The following is a 17,452-nucleotide window of genomic DNA, read 5'->3' as shown; positions in this document are numbered from 1 at the left end:
TACTTTAGTATAGAAACTACCTTCTGCAAAAGAGAACTGGGGTGAGGCAGACAACAGTGGAAATTAATTTCTATGAAGGGTAGTAAATAACTCTTCAAGAACTTTTGTAGCCAGGTACTCTTGAGGCTTCTGTAAGTTTGACTTTGAGCATGGCAATCTGAGGTAACTTTCAGATATCCATGGAGAGTAAGAAGCAATTATATATACAAGTCTGGAGCTTGGGCTGGAAATATAAACCTGGAAATCTTCAACATACAGATGAAATTACCTAGGGAATGAGTACAGAGTTTGAGAAGAAAGTCTAGAGAAGCACTGAGGAGTTCAAAAATTTAGGAATCTGAAAGAACAGCAGCAGTTCCTGAAAGCGATTTTAAAAAGCAACAGCATCAAGGTGCTGGTGTATGGTGTATGATGTCCTGGAAGTGAAGAAGAATGCTTCAAAAAGTAGGAAGCAATCAACAATGTCAAATGTTGCTGAGAGGTCAAGTAACTAAATACTGAAGAAAGTATCACTAAATTTAGCAATATGGAGAGAGTAAGTGACCTCCAGAGGTATTTCAAAAGAATAACAGGATTTTCTTAAATACAGTTATATATCTTTTTATCAGGAACAGCAAACTAACATTTGATGTATGTTGATCATTACATTGAGTCTCCCTTCTTCCTACCTCCAGCTCCCATAATGCCCATCCAAGGAAGGCTGTATTGATGAAATATTCCACAATATGAAACTATAGTCTACTGGAATTTTCCTGCATGTTAAGCACAGTAATGGGCACCACATAAACAAGGAAAACCAAGACTCGGTTTTTGTCCTTAAGAAATGATGTAAAACAATTTAACATCAACGTAATATGGTAAAAGTAGTCTCAGGGCCTCATGGAAACAAAGAATACTCATCCTAGTTTAGGGGTAGGATTAGACTGCTTTATATAAGAACAATATCCAGTCATTCACTTTCTGAGCAGCTGCTATACACTAGATCCCGGAACACAAAAACAACAAGCTTAGATCTCTGGATCCACATAACCCATGGTTTAATGAAACGTGTCCAGGTATGTCAAAAGAGAAATTCTAATACAATGTGATCAATGCTATAAAAGACGTATTACCAAATGTTAACCAAATGGCAGTAAAAAGGCCCAAGACCCTAACCTAAACATGAAAAAGTTAGAGAAAATTCTATAGAAGAGTAATATTCAAGATAGGATTTGAATGGCAAAAAGGCCTCAGCCAGAGAGGTTTATTTCAGGCAGTAACATATGTAAAGGTTCAAAACTGTTTTGAGAACAATGAGAATTTCATTATGGCTTATGCACAGTAATAAAGGGAAGTGAGGGAGAAGCTAGAGGTAGATAAGGGTCAACTATTTAATAAGGACTTTATAAGATAGAATTTGGACTAGATTTTTAGGAAATGGGGAACCAGAATAGACTGACATAATTATATTTGTTTTTTTCTGACTCTTAAACTTGACAAACTAGACTCATGATTCTACCCCCTGCTCTCACCTATCCTATCCCTAATTTATTTCAGTAAATGGCACCACTATTAACCCAGTAATTGCTCTTACCAGAAACCTGGAAGTCCTTAATAACTCCTTCCCCCTCATCTTCCATATACTGTCTATCACCATGTCCTATCATTTCACTTTTAAAAACCTACTCGAGGTCTTTACACATGCTGTACCCTCAGCCTGGAACAGCACTGTCCTGCTCTTTACCTAGCTGACTCCTCATTCTGGAGATAAAAGCTTAAATGTTAATTCCTTAGAAAGCATTCTCTGACCACCAAATATACAATATAACACAGGTCCCCTTCTGTCATTCTCTCTTAGCACTCTGTTCTGTATTTACTTATATATTTACTTGTTTTTAATATCTATTGCCCTTCCTAGTCTGTGACTTTCATCAGGAGCTGTCTCATTCTGTTCTCTCACCATACACTCAATGCCTGCAACAGCCTTCTACATAGTAAGCATTTAAGAAATACTGGTTGTAAAAATTAAAAAAAAAAAAAAGAATTTTTAGGAAAGTAACTTTGAAAGCACTATGGAGGATGTGAAAAACATGAGGAGTCTAGAATCAACAAGATCAGATACAAAGAGCCCAGGTGAAAGAGGATAAAGAACCCAGGCAAAGGGAACGTGGAAATGAGGACAGAGAAAAGCAGTACCTGAGACACCAAGGCGGAACTGACAGGTTCCTGGCTTGGGCATGTGGAGAGTGAAACATTAAGTTCCATCAGGACTGAAGGAGGCAGAACAGATAGGGAAAAAAATAATAAAGAGATCTTTTTGACAATGGCAAGTTTGAAGAATTTGGATTAATATGTCTAGCAGGCAGTTGAAAATTTAAATGTGGCACACAGCGGGGAGGTCCTGGGTTGGGGACAGATCTTTTCTTCTGTTTTTCCACTTCTACAAATCAAGATGCTAGTAAGAATAAAAACAGCTTCCAATTCTTGATCACCTACATCACACTTGACATTGTGCTGAGGGCTTTATATATTATTTCTATTCCTTTTAACAACTCTGTAAGAAGGCTTTCAAAGCTTTGAGAGGTTAAGTAAACTAAGTCAACTGTCCAAGGCAGCAAAGCTGCTAATCAGTGGTAGGACTTAAATCCAGTTTTCTTTAAATCAAAGCCTCTTTTTAATATACTACCTTACCTCTAACTTGAATGACCACCTATGAAGTTGGTTCTGGGAAGAGAGAAAAAGCAAACCTAAACGAACTATCAAACTAAGAAAATAGGGAATAAGCCTAGAAAAATGAGGCTTCAAAAACAGGTTTAATGAAATTTCATGTGAAAGAGTCAGAGAAAAAGAAGTGGAGTTAAGATTTGAAGACCCGGGCAGAAGAACCTCAAACCATCATAACACGTTTATAAAACATGTTCCACGGTACACAGCAGTTAACACACTTGGGAGCCTGTTAAAAACACAGAATTTCAAAGGCTCATCCAGACTTAGAGAATCAGAATATGTATCTCAATATGACCCCCAGATAATCTGCGTAATGCATTAATGTTTGAGAAGGAATGGTCTGAAACCATTACACGAAGACATTAACCAGGTTAGTGTCAAACTTCTAAGTTTGCAGAGCTAGAACACTTCCCTCTCAGTCAGGCATTCATTCTGCTTCACTATGTGCCCTTCAAACAGACACATCACTTTGAACCTCACTAACCTGAAGCTTTGCCATAGAAACATTTAGGAGTTGAAAGGAGTTTAAATCAAGCCATCACTAACCACTCTGAATGTTTCCACTCCACTAGGGATCTTAAGTGTTCCCATGAATCTTCTCCAGTATTTGTTTTTAACATCACAATGTCTTAGCCCACTGGGGCTGTTCGAACAGGATACTACAGACTGGATGGTTTATAAACAACAGAGATTTATTCCTCACAGTCCTGGAGACTGAGAAGTCCCAGATCAACACTGGCAGATTCGGTGTCAGGTGAGGGCCTGCTTCCTAGATGGTCATCTTTTCACTGTCCTCACACTTACAGAAGGAGTGAGGGATCTCACTGGAGTCTTATGGTCACTAATCTCATTCATGAGGGCTCTGTCCTCATGACCTAATCCCTTCCCCGAAGGTCCTACCTCCAAATACCATCATATTAGGGATTAGGTTTCAACACGTGAATTTTGGGGGGACGCAAACATTCAGTCTATGGAATTACACAAAACATAAACATGCCATCTCTGACTACATAGAATTCTTAATTCACAGAGTAAGTTTCAATTCTGAATGTTCAATGTGAAAAAACAGTAAAGACTCAGAAAGAGACAGACTCTATTGGCAAGTCATTTAAACTCATGGAATCATGGAGATGGAAGGGACTTTGTAAGGTTGAGGTGACAGACTTCATCTAGAATGCCAACTATACAGCTGCTGACAGTGCAGCACCAAAAAGGGAGTATGAAGCTGGGATGGGGTCAGCTATTAGCTATATCTACCATGGACTGGCTCCAAAGAGGGCAATCATAGGGCAAGCTGCTGACCTTGTAAAGATGAGGAAACTAAAGCCCAGAGAGGTTAAATGAAATATATGAGATGCATACTAAATAAACGGACCAGAACTCTCAGTCTCTTAGCTTCTGATATAGTGGTTTTTATCCTGAATCCTCCTGCTGTTCCTCTCTGATACATTTATTCAATATAAAATCCTTTAAATATAATAGGAAAAATCAAACCAATTAAAAATTAACTGAGAACAAACAAGTCCTCATAATTTCAAGTCCTGTAACAAAGACTTACATGCAAGTACATTCAGAGATTTAAATGAAGTCCACAAGCTCTAGGTTGTATCACCGTGATCAATGAAGGATCTGTGACTCAGATTGTTTTCTGACAATTTTACTTCATGGTGAGTTTTTCCATGTTACACTTTTTCTTTAGAGTTTAGCCATGATGACTCAGGGCACCTAGATGCTATGAAGGAGCTTTCAATTTAAGAAGTAGGAGGAGAATGAGGGGGCATATTGAATCATTAACATCCTACTCAGTTCTGACATCTAGCAAATCCTTTTTTGGAAGCCATTTTAAAGAGCTTCAGGAGGCAAATCCTGGCTGAAGACTTTAAAGACTGGTCTTTAAGTGCTGAACTACATGCAAATTAACTGGCATACAATTTCTAAAAGAGACATAACCAAGAAGCTTTAGCAAAATGTGATTTTCTTTTTGTTTACTAAGTATCAGTGATGAATTATAAAAAAGGTCTGGTGTCACTGAAGTAACAGATAGCTCTAGGATGAAGAGTTTAAGACACTAACTCAAAATTCACTGCTCCTTTGGTGAACTGAAAAAACTTAGTTCAAGGCTGAATCATCCCACTTTAATGAAAATTACAGCAAAGCAGTTAAGTAAATTTAAAAAGCTTTCAGATACATGAAGCTTGTCTATATGACTGTGGTTTCTAATCAGAAGCAACCACTACTTTATAAAAGAAACCCACATCAACACATTTTCTCATGAATGATAAACTTAACTAGTTTTGTAATTTGGAAGTTTTGGTCCTTTGGTAAATTTAAAGAATAGTAGTGAGAAACAATTCAAAGGAAAATCCATTATGTTAACTGTAATCTAAAATTAAAGAAACTCAGCTTTTAGTGCTTCCAGTACATGTAGCTCATTAAACTCGGCATGACCCAGAAGAACATGAGGTACTGTGGATATTACCTGCCAAGAACCAGGAATCCAACACTAAGGTTTTGAGGAACCAGCAAAGCACCTCCAATTGTTTTCACTTATTGTTAAAAAAATAAAGTTAATGGTGCCTTCTAAAGATTAAGCCAACTGATACGTTGAAACTACAATGAGCATTTAAAAACGGGCAACAAATCAGGGCCAGTCACCTTATAATTCATTCCACGAAAGGACACGGAAGTTATTAACTTGTTTACCACATTACTGATTTTTCTATCTTTTCCTCTTAACTGTCAAAAAGCATCTTAACTTAAGTTCAGACAGTTTTTCTCCAAAGCCATTTATGATTAACTATTATTACAATGATGACGAAATCCCTGATTGAGGTTTTTGGAAAAGACAACATATACCAAGAGCTGAAAACAGCACTTGAAATTCCACTAGGCTAATAATTCTATCAAATTTTGCTAGTTTAGGTATAGGTTCTGGATGGATGCAGAATTAACTCATGAAGCTCTCAAACCAATGACTTTACTACTGTTTCCTACATTATTCATTTCAAAAAGTGCTATATCCTCTGTGTCACACAGTTATCTATTAGTGCCTCGCTGATGGAATATACCATCTCTCCACTGTAACACACCCACACACAAAAAGGGAGAAAGGAAAGTTAAAAAGAAGCTAAATAGGTAAGACAAAAAGAGGATGAGTGTTATATTTGTCATGAATGTTATATTTGTTACTCCTTTTGAAGTATATAAAAGTACTCCTTTTATACTTGTGAAGACCCTGAATTCATTCCAAGCCCACTTTTAAGTATAAAAATGGCAGACGTGTAGAAAACATGACAGAAGAACAATGGGCACTAAAGCAAGTAAAGAAAGATAAACAAAGCCAGTGACAAAGTGAGGAAGAGATGAAAGTAAGAGAGAGGTGAAGTGAGAGAGGCAGAAATATGGAATACACGTATCTTGCAAAGCACAAGTTGAAAAAACCCTGGAAGCTGATGCTGCAAAAATCTACAGAGCTTAAGTAATAGACTGAATTTTCAAATAATTCTTCCTTACTGTTAATTAGCATCATCATCATTATTAATATTATCAATTCATCATTATTATTATTTCCCAAAATAAGTACAGGCTTTATCATGGTCACAAAGTTTAAGCCACCATGAAATTTAAGATGTACCTTTTACGAAGCAACTTTTTTTCTTGAAATGGAAGCTGTATTATTATTACTATTCTCTACTTAATTTATACATTTCATCTATTAAGTAGATCCAAGTTACAAGAATTATCCATGGTCACGTTTACTATTTTGTGAGAGACGATTTTTTTTTTCCTTCCTTCCCTTCCCCTCCCCCTTTCTCTTCCTTGTCCATCATAAGTTATTTATTTCACAAAAATGGAAATGAAACACTGACTCATAATCCTACCAACAAATCAACAGACTGAAAGCTATTTCTAAAATGAGCCACACATCAGTATGGTCCCATCACAGAATTTCAAAGTCATTCATGAAAAAACTATTATTATTTTATTGTATTTTACAGATGAATCAAAGATAGCTTGGAAATACCTTCAGAATTAATGGAAAGCCCAAGAATTAAACATGGGCTCTGTGTTCATGCTAACAGGCTAGTGTTTAAACTATATTAAACAGGGGTGCCCGGGTGGCTCCATCAGTTAAGCGACCAAATCTTGATTTCAGCTCAGATCACGATCTCACCATTTGTGAGATCAAGCCCCGCATCCGGCTCTGTGCTGATGGCGTGGAGCCTCCTTGGGGTTCTTTCTCTCCGCCCCCTGCCCTACTCATGCTTGCTCTCTCAAAATAAATAAGTAAACAAACCAAAAAAAATACATTAAATAATCTAGCCTACCATCTCAATCTTAGTAGTAATATATAGTATATGAAGAAACGTTCTGGCTATCTACCTATATGTACATATACACATATATACACACCAAGAGGACCAGTGAGTGAGTTAAAGAAATTAAAGAATTTTCTGGGGTGCCTGGGTGGCTCAGTCAGTTAAGCGGCCGACTTCGGCTCAGGTCATGATTTTGCAGTCTGTGAGTTCGAGCCCCGCGTCGGGCTCTGTGCTGACATCTCAGAGCTTGGAGCCTGTTTCAGATTCTGTGTCTCCCTCTCTCTGACCCTCCCCCGTTCATGCTCTGTCTCAAAAATAAATAAATGTTAAAAAAAAACTAAAAAAAAAAAAGAAATTAAAGAATTTTCTGAAAAATGTTCAAAACAGGGAGTTTTGTTAAAGTATTCCTTATACTGTTACGTACTTATATTCTTAGTGGTCACTTTATGCAATTTATTTTATTTTATGAAAACATTTTTTTTTCAAGTAATCTCTACACCAATGTGGGGCTCAAACTCACAGCCTTGAGATCGAGAGCTGCACGCTCTACTGACTAAGCCAGCCAGTCACCCCTGGAATTTATTATATATTAAAAAATTCTCAAATTCTACTTAATCCCATTAAATCCTATATATTATTGGTTAAAGATACAGAAGAAAATATTGTACCCTCCTATTATGCATAGTTAACTAAAAAAAAAATGGTTTTCTTTATTATTCAATGTTATCCATAAAGTAAAAATCATTGAAATAAGTTTAGTTTCTCAGTTTGGAAAACTTATTCCTACAAAAAATGAAAATCATTTATCATTTTAAATCATTTAGTGTCAAATCATTCAAAACTAGAAATCCCTACATGTATACTGTCCTATCAGTAGAAGATTTTTAAAGTCCATATTTATGCAGGGTTTTTTTGAGGGAGTCTTTCAAACGTTTGAAGGATGGGTTCAATTTTTCTGTAACAATAAAGATTTAAATACAGTTCTTTATGGGAAATCATTATGTTCTGGAAGCAACTATTAATCTGAGAAATGAAGCATGAATGTAAGACTTGAGAGCCAGATTAGTCTCTAACACTAAATGTGCGCTGGTCTTTCAATTCTCCTAGTGTATTCCATAGCAACAAGAAAGTTATACAACTTCATTACATTATAAATGCCATCTCTTCAGTCTTAAATGCCTGACACAGAAACTTATCTGCAGTGACTGTTTTGAGTAGTTAATTATTAAGAAGTATGTATAGTCTTGTGTGTATGTATACGTATGTTTCAATGCACCAGACAAAACACAAATATCTAAATGAGTGTAATAGTCTCTTCCATATCAGTTACTCTCAGAGGTTAGATCCTTATTCCAAATGATGCTACAATTGTCCACAACATTATTGAAACTCCTTTTCAGTCTATGGGTATACCTGATTTTTAAGAAACCATAATTGCCTTCTTAAGGATCTGAATTTTAGAAATAGCCTGAAGTTATTTCTTATTTTCTTTCTTTCTGTCTGTCTTTCTTTCTTTCTGTCCTCTCTGAGTCATATCTGATAAATGAAATATCATGTCTTTAGACCTCCTTTTCCCCTAAAAACATGGGGCAAATATATAGTACTGAGCTATTTTCATGTGTGGCTCTTAAATTGGCTTAAAAGGCAATTACCAAAATAAAAAAAAAAAAGTAGTTCCAAAAATATTTTGAGTAATGCTAGTATCATTGAAGTAAGTGTACAGATAGCTCCCAGGGTGACTAAAGTAGACATATTTTAGGTAAGTATAAAATAAATGTCCTTACTTTAAAGCAAGGATAGATAATTAACCAGGCCCCACACAATCTGGTCTCCTGGCCCCTCCCTTTACCTTTCTGACCCTATCTCCGGCTACTCTCTCTTTCTAACCCAGCCACACTGGTCATCCTGTAGTTTCTTGCACAGTCAAGACTCTCTACCTCAGGGCCAAGGTACATGCCCTTCTCTGTGCCTCCGCCCTGCTCCAGGATTATCTGCAAGGCTTACTCCCCCTCACCTACCTCAGGTCTTTCTCAATGAGGTGTGTTCTGCCATGCTCCTCCCATCCCATACTCACATCCCACCTGGTCCCTTTCCCCCTTCTCTCCTTTATCTTCTCGTGTGTGTGTGTGTGTGTGTGTGTGTGTGTGTGTGTGTAACACTGTTCATTACAGAAATTTTCAAACATACACAAAAGTAGAGAGAATATGAGAAATCTCAGGTATCCATCATCTACCCTTCAACAACTCTCAATACATGGCCAATCTTGTTTCATCAATGCTCCTCTCCCCTCCAAATTATTTTGGAGCAAAAATCCAGACATGATATTTTAATTAATAAATACACTAGATCTCTAAAAGTTAAGGCCGCTTGTTTAAAACCCAGAATACATTATCACACCTACAAAAATTAACAATTCCTTTTAATCAAATATTCAATGTCCAAACTACCCCTATTTTTCATAAATGCCTTTTTACAGTTCGCTTGCTCAAAGCAGGATCTAACTAAGGTCCATATACTGCATTTAGTGGATATGTCTCTGAAGTCTCTTTTAATCTTAGAGCTTCCTCTCCCTTTTTATTTCTTATTTATTTCTTGAGGAAATGAGTTCATTTATCCTTAAAACATGAAATTTTTTATTTATTTTATTGCCTGGGTCTCAGAGCTTTTAATTTTAATTTGCGTGAATGGTATCAGCATCTAGACCAGTGCCTGACCCATAAAAGACAACCAATAAATACTTACTGAATGAATATTTGGTGTTCATGCCAAAAGTCCACTGCCCACCCAAGAGCAGAAACTGCTAATCACAGCACTCTTTCCTGTTGAGTCTCAACTAGGACTCCAGTTTTCTAAATATAGTCCAGGGAGCCACCACCAAGCAATCAGATTTGGTACCCAAGGTGAAATCTATTTGCTGTCCCTGCTTTACCTCCCTCCTTTCAAAATAAGTGTACTTCCATCTCCAAAACAGATTCAATGGCCCCTGTATGTTGAAATTTAGCTGAAGTTTAGCATAATAAATGACTGTATTTCTTGTCAAATATGTGTAAACATTTCTTAGCTTATTTTAGACAATTTAGGGGAGAAAGCATATTGTAGCCAAAAAATGATACAAAAAGAAACTGCAGAAGATGGTGGGAAACTAGGGGTAATACATATTTTTAGAATTAGCAACATCCCAAGAGGTTCATTATAGAAGAAAAATCAGTAATAAATTCTTTGAAAAGGAAGTAGATTACATGTGTATTGAATTTGGAACTTTTTTTTAAAACTACAGGAATGGTCAAGATTAACTGGGGAATAACAAATGTCAGAATTTTCTCATTTACAGGCAACAACAACATATTCTATTTTTCTGTAAACGGTATTTTGAGGTGTATAAAAGTTTTACAGAGGTAATGCAAGTAGTACTATGTAAAATTCTACTTCTCTGAAACAGTTTATTGTGGCAAAAAGAATTCTAAAACATTATGTATACGTTCTGAAAAAATAATCACATCTTCTTAGACTTATTTACAATTCATTTCTCTTAAATTACCTAACAAATCTCTTTTCCAAATTACCTAACAAATCTCTTTTCCTCAACTTTATTTCTGAAGGAAGCTATGGTAATTGAAAGGCTCCAATCATATGTTCATGTTTTGATTACTTATTTCTATTTAAAAAGAAAAAAAATCAGAAATTCCCCGATGTTCACTCAAGAAATCTTTTTTTTTTCAATGTTTATTTATTTTGCAGAGACAGAGACAAAGCGTGAGCTTTGTAGAGAGGGGTAGAGAGAGGGAGACACAGAATCCAAAGCGGGTTCCAGGCTCCGAGCTGTCAGCACAGAACCCAACACGGGGGTTCAAACTCAGGAACTATGAGATCACGAGCTGAAGTCGGATGCTTAACCGACTGAGCCACTCAGGCACCCCTCACTCAAGAAATCTTGTACTTTCTCTTTATTACTTGCAAAGTAATGCAGCAATAACAACAAAAATTATGTAGGACCTACTAAGGGTAACATGTTAAACAATTATTTTCAACCTCTGGAAAGAAAAAGAAGTGGTCTTTCAAGATAATGTAAGAAAAAGCTAGTGGCATAACTTGAAATTATATCTAGTTCTTTCAGTGACCAATAGTTCTTGTTCTGAGATTTCCATACATTAGTGTGGGGAAAATCTTCTCTGGCAGAGGCTAAACTTAAAGAAAAACAATGACCGCCTCCTCCCCCACTACCACATGTGTAAAAAAAAATCTCCAACAACCCAAATCCCTTGAAAGAATGATTTCTATTTACTTTCCTTGTGTAACATATTTAGAGGAAATCTGGAAAAGATGGCTAGAAATCTATAAACAGAAACTGCTAAGTGGAATTCACTGTTTATAGACTTTAGCTAGAATTTTGTCCCTTATACAATGCCAGGAATCTTTCATATTGTACTTTTTAAAAACATCTTCATCAGGTTTCTTTCTGTTGATTTTCTTCTTCCTTCTTTCAACTGGCTTTTAAATTTGTTTTATTCTCTTCAATGAAAAGACATAAATGTAACTTTTGGAATAACATGATTTTTTCCAAAGAAAGTCCTGGAACCAACCATCTTAATGCCATCATATACCTGACGTTTTGAAATTTTAATATACACTGCATAGCTAAAATATATGTAATAAAATAATCCATACAAGCCTTTCTGATTTCATAAATACTAGGATAGCTTTATACTGATGTGCAATGGCAAGATGTATGTGTGTGAGAATGTTAGAAAGATAGTTTTCAGGGCACCTGGGTGGCTCAGTAAGTTAACCATCTGACTCCTGATTTTGGCTCAGGTCACGATCTCTTGGTTCATGGGTTTGAGCCCAGCTTTGGGCTCTGTGCTGGGGCGCAGAGCCTGCTTGGGATTCTTTCTCTGCCTCTCCCCTGCATGTGCTCTCTCTCTCTCTCTCTCTCTCTCTCTCAAAAATAAATAAATAGACATTGAAAAGAAAAAAAAAAAGATAGTTTTCAATTCTAAGTTTGGGCTTAAAATCTTTATTAGCTCCAGAAGTTTCTGTGTGCAACCAGTTGTTCACAAAGCAGAATTGGCATAGAAAGTCCTTATCATCTGACCCACCGGACAGTATTAATGTGGCACATTCTAAATGACAAGACTCTGAACATACAAGTGACATTACGACAACCTGAAAAGAAGCTGAAACGACGTCAAAGAGCAATGTACGGAGGCTTCCCCTTGAAACGTGCCTGTTTAGCATCTGGCAGTACCAGACTCAGTTCCCTACCCTGTACCTTTCTGCCATTTCTTTAAGGGGTCCCAAAGATATCAGGAAACCTGCAGTGCCAGCCTTGGCCAGTCGACACTAACTTCTGCCTTTGGACTCCACTGACTGAGCCAAGAGGTCCTGTTAGTAGCTTCCTTTAAAGTACAAACGCCTCTGGTAAATTTGGTTTGTAAAAGCTACAGAGAAAAGTTCATCGTAACCAACTGCAAGGTCACTGAAATGACAATTTTAAAGAGAGCACAGATTCTTCCCCTTGCCCCCAAATCTGTCACTAAGGCACAATTTCTAGCTTTTTTTCAAGTCAATAAGTACTACTATTATTGCATTACAGCACCTCTAAAACATTAATGAAAACCCGAGTGAACGTTTTCTCTTTACAAAGTGTCAATTTATTAGATGAGGCATTAAAACCACTCCACTACATGCAACTTTCCGTACATTTAACTGTTCTACTTCCAATTGTTTGCTTTAAACTGAAGATCTCTTTAAACATCCCACAGGATGGGGACAGGTTAGAGGATTTGGGAGAAAAATCAAAAAAACAAACGTCTCACTTTCTTTTTCTGATGGAACCACCAGGATCTAAAATCTGGGGGCAACTGTATCACAAAAAATTAAATTCAACAGTAATAGGTAAAAGTATTCACTACAGTTCTGATCATTATTCATCTCAAGAAATAAATGGTAGAAATGATGCTTCACTTAAATTTTTGGTACCATCCAGTTTGGTTCAACTACCAAAAATAAACTTGTCCTCAGAATTAAGCATTCTCTTCCAGAAGAGGCTGTTGGTGTGAATAAAAAAAACAAAAGGAATTCATATGATCTATTTGTACAATAAAGACAATGTTTTGCGATGTAAATTTGATCACTTTGAGAAAACATTTCCTGTTTTAAAGAAAACATCATAAGCTCAAGCAGAAGAACTGAAGAAACTAAACCTTCTCCACAATTCAAAAATTTAAATTCACACTACAATTCAAATTAAAAAACAAACAAACACCTTACATCTCTCCTCAGTTATAATACATATTCAAAGTAGAAAAAGACAAAGCCAGTTCTGAAACAAAAGATCAGCTGCTATGAAAACAAAATAACATTTTTGCAGAGAAGGAAAAGTACACAGCTTTGAACCAAAACAAACAGATGACCTTTTCATACACTTAAAGCTTCAGTTCTTTGCACATCGAGTACCTTATGGGTAAAATGCTCACTCAATTATTTGTTAACATACTGTTTGATGATTAAACGATGGGAAGGCTGTTGATGCTGTTAAAACCAAGATACATATCTCCTCGTGTGTAGTGATTAAAATGTCAAATTCACATTAAAAAAAAAAAAAAGAAAGAAAGAAAAACCCTCTGTCCTCCTGCTCCCCCGTCACTGCACTCTTGCCTCATAAAAGACCTGCATGTACAAAAATAAAAGTAGATGGTGGGGTGGGTTTATGATTTACAGTATTTTCCACACTCAAAGCATTTTTCAAGAGTCCTTTGAGGTTTTAAGATTCAAACACTATGCAAGAATTATTGTTTGAACTACCTAACAATTACCCAGACTTCTTTTAGACTTCAGTTAACCTTTAACTAAAATGAGCATCTATAACTTTTCCACGGGGCATCGGAGAACGAGTTCTTACTCATAAATGCTTTCAGGTCCTCAGACACCAGGCGCGGTGGAAGATGAAGAGTATCCATCAATTAGAGAGCTCTCCCGGACCTCAGTTTACCCACTCAGGAATACGGGCGTATTAACTTGTTTCGTGGGGACCACGAAGGTGTAATTAATTAGTGTTTTTAAACGCTCTGAGATCCAGAGATGAAAGGAAATGCGAGAGACACGCAGAGGAGATGACAATAATCACAACAATAAAAAGAATGACTAACTTGGAAGTCTGTGTTATGTAAGGAAGGAGAAAGAAGTTAGCAGATTCGCACAAACAAAAGAAAAGCCCACCGCCCCCTTTGTTTCTCTTTCATTTCCCTCTTCCTTCCCGCCCCCGCGGAGCTCCCCTCCCGCAGCAGGCGGCCCCGCGCGGGGCGCGGGGCTCGGACTTGGCCGCCGCGCGCGGGGCTCCGAGGTGGAGGGGGAGGGCGCGCTGGGCCGGCTCCTGACAAAGGCGCTTCCTCCTGCGAGGGCGCGGGATGCGGGAGCCGCAAACTCCGTTCCCGGCCGCCTCGAGCGCGGGGGCGCGCAGGCGGGGGGGGAGAGCCTGCCGGCCGCCCCCGGCAACCGCCGAGGAAGTTGCGCGCCCGCCTTGCCCGCACCCCTCGTTGGCCTCGCCACCATCCCTTCCGTGGCCCGCCGCGGCCGCACTCACCGGACAATTGCTGGCGGCCGCAATCCAGCACGGCCCCGAGACCCGGAGCGAGGGGGTGAGAGGTGTGCGTACGCGAGGAGCGCGAGCAGACAGCCCAGCGTTCTGCCGCCGCCTTCTACACGAGCCGGCCAAGCCCCGCGAGGGAAGTTGGCCGCGGAGCCGAGCGCTGAGGAGCCGCGGGCGGAGGGAGAGGCACGGAGCCCGCTTTGTGGTGCGCTTCCGAAGGGCTCGAGGCAAAACCGAACGCGCGGCGCCGCTGGTGCTGCTGGTGGAGGCGGCGGCCGCGGCGGCGCCCCCCGACGGTCCCTCCGCCTCACACCGCTCTGGGTCACTGACACACACTCGGAGGGAGGGGAGGGGACTAGCAGGAGGGCGGGGCGGGAGGGAGGAGACAAGGCAGGGCCACAGCGGGAGGCGGTGACGCGGCGCCGAGTGGTCTCTTGGGAGTTGTAGTTCTCCGACTGAAGAAAAAAGGGATACATCGTGGTTGAGGAAGCGTCCCGGCTCTCACTGCACTGCGCATGCTCGGGGAGAGAGGCTCAGCCCCCTGCTGTTACTATGGTCACCGACACACTGAGGAAGAGAACGTGTTCTTTGCTGCTGCTGGCTGAACAAGGGCCTTCTTGTCTTAAGGTGCTGTTAGGGACCCCGCCCTCAGCTAGTCCTTCCTACTTCGCTCCACCCCCAACTCCTAACCTCACCACTCACAAGTGCCTACTGAAGTCTGACTTCCTGTCGATATTTCGGTCTTCCCTCCTGCCTGATTTTCTGTCACAAATACCCATTTCCCTCCCTTCCCTCAAACGAGTCCTCTGTGTCTTAAATTCAAGTTTGTTTTTTACCTAAGACTTGTAGAGATGTAGTTGCTTCCAGTAACTGAACAATTAAGTGATAACTGTTAAGAACATCCACTGTCAGAATCCCATAATGTTTTCACCTAATTAGTCACATCAAACTTTAAGGCCAGCAAAGGTAAAAGTTCAGGATTAAGGTTAGCATATTTCACTTGCTTGGTGTAAAATAATCCAGATTGGATTATTTTGAGGCCTATGACTTTTAAGAAATACTCATAAATTCATATGAATTTAATTTATGAATACTCATAAATTCATATTTACATATATTGGCAAACTTTCATTTGGCAGTAACAGAAGTCTGAACCAGGGTCTGAGTAAGCTGTTGGGCTGGTCAGCTAAGTCTACACCCATACAGGGCACCCAGGTGTGAATAGGTGGTGGAGGAGGGTGATGAAAGGCAGTACACAGTTACTGGATCTCAGAAGAACTACAGGCAACCTGTCCCAAACTCTTGGTTTCCTTCTCTGCCTGTCTAGGAACCCATACCCTGGAAGAGAAAGATTAATGTTTATAAATCAGAAACACATGTAGAGGAAGAAAATTTGAGGTTTTCAAATGGAATCTCAAGATCAGAAATCCTTGTGTTTGTAGACCACATAAGTACTCATTTAAAAAACATTTACTGAGTTGGGGCGCCTGGTGGCTCAGTCGGTTAAGCGTCCGACTTCGGCTCAGGTCATGATCTCACGGTTTGTGGGTTCGAGCGCCGTGTGGGGCTCTGTGCTGACAGCTCAGAGCCTGGAGCCTGCTTTGGATTCTGTGTCTCTCCATCTTTTGGCCCCTCCCCTGCTCATGCTTTGTGCCTCTCTGTCTCTCAATGATAAATAAACGTTAAAAAAAAATTTAAAAACAACAACAAAAAAAACATTTACTGAGTATACTCCATCCCAGGCACTTTATTCTCAGAAATGGAGATACAAGAATATGAAGGAAACATTCCTTGTTTTCAAAGTGCTTGCTGTGCAGAGAGGAGACAGATAAATAAATTGACTCATTGTGACAAATACCATAACAGGAAAGCACATCAGGTGCTTTGATACACAGCTGCCCCAGACTGAAGCAAGGTCGGGAGATGCTTCCAAGAACATTTGAACTTGAAGATGACTACCAGTTAGTATGTTTGTGTGTTTTGGTAGAGGAAGGGGAAGAGAGAAATGGGTGGGAGCATTTAGGAGTGGAGGTGGAGGGCAACAAGAGCAAAGCACTAGAGGCACGAGACCAAACAGTGTTTTGGTTCAGCAAAGAGTTCGGCATTGCTGGTAGAATAGGGTTGAGGGAGTGGTGAGACGAGACACAGAAAAGGTAAGGGAGACGACAGCTTAGATCATGAAGAATCTTATACAATATGCTAAGGAATGTGAACTCTTTTCTGGAAGCAATGGAAACTCATGCCAGGACTGTAAGCAGATGAAATGTTGATTAAGATATGTATTTTAGAAATGAATTTTATGCATTTAAAAAAAGATGAGAGCCTGAACTAAGACATTTTCAGTCTCAAGAGACAGATAGAATTAATAGAACCTAGTGAGCAATTGTCTGTGTTTGGGGGTGAAGGGTGAAGGAGAGTTATCAATTATGATGCTTTTGGTTGCAAGCAGCAAAAACTCACTCTAACTGGGTTAACCAATAAACCAATATTACCTGTCTAGATAGAAAGCCCAGTGAAAAGGTGGGCTATGGAGCTGAATGATTCAGCAGTTAAATGATGCCATTAAGGACATGTTTCTCTCTTGTTTTGTTGCTTTTCCATCCTTAATATTAGCTTTATTTATATTTTTTATCAAAGCAGGAGTGGGGAAGGGGCAGAGAGAGAGGGAGACACAGAATCCAAAGCAGCCTCCAGGCTCTGAGCTGTCAGCACAGCGCCCGATGCGGGGCTCAAACTCACAAACTGTTGAGATCATGACCTGAGATGAAGTCGGGCACTTGACTGACAGAGCCATGCAGGTGCCCCAGTATTAGCTTTATTTTGACCATATAAGATAGTG

The 17,452-nt window shown here is 39.2% G+C and overlaps 1 protein-coding gene and 1 long non-coding RNA gene across 2 annotated transcripts in view; one reads left to right on the top strand and one right to left on the bottom strand.

Moving 5' to 3' along the window:
• The window catches only part of PELI1 (pellino E3 ubiquitin protein ligase 1), a 57,968-nt gene extending 43,246 nt beyond the window's left edge, over nucleotides 1–14,722 (bottom strand). Inside the window, exon 1 of the mRNA XM_060604647.3 lies at nucleotides 14,608–14,722. The gene's annotated coding sequence lies outside the window, so the exon portion shown is untranslated. The remainder of the gene's footprint in view (nucleotides 1–14,607) is intronic.
• A 443-nt stretch (nucleotides 14,723–15,165) lies between these two features.
• LOC144615931 (uncharacterized) overlaps nucleotides 15,166–17,452 on the top strand; it is a 33,767-nt gene continuing 31,480 nt past the window's right edge. The window contains exon 1 of the long non-coding RNA XR_013554661.1: nucleotides 15,166–15,240. This is a non-coding gene — a long non-coding RNA (uncharacterized LOC144615931). The remainder of the gene's footprint in view (nucleotides 15,241–17,452) is intronic.

Source organism: Panthera onca, chromosome A3 (assembly GCF_046562875.1).
Source record: "Panthera onca isolate mPanOnc1 chromosome A3, mPanOnc1 haplotype 2, whole genome shotgun sequence".
In the NCBI taxonomy this organism is placed as follows: Eukaryota; Metazoa; Chordata; class Mammalia; order Carnivora; family Felidae; genus Panthera; species Panthera onca.
This window is presented reverse-complemented; position numbering and strand designations above follow the sequence as displayed.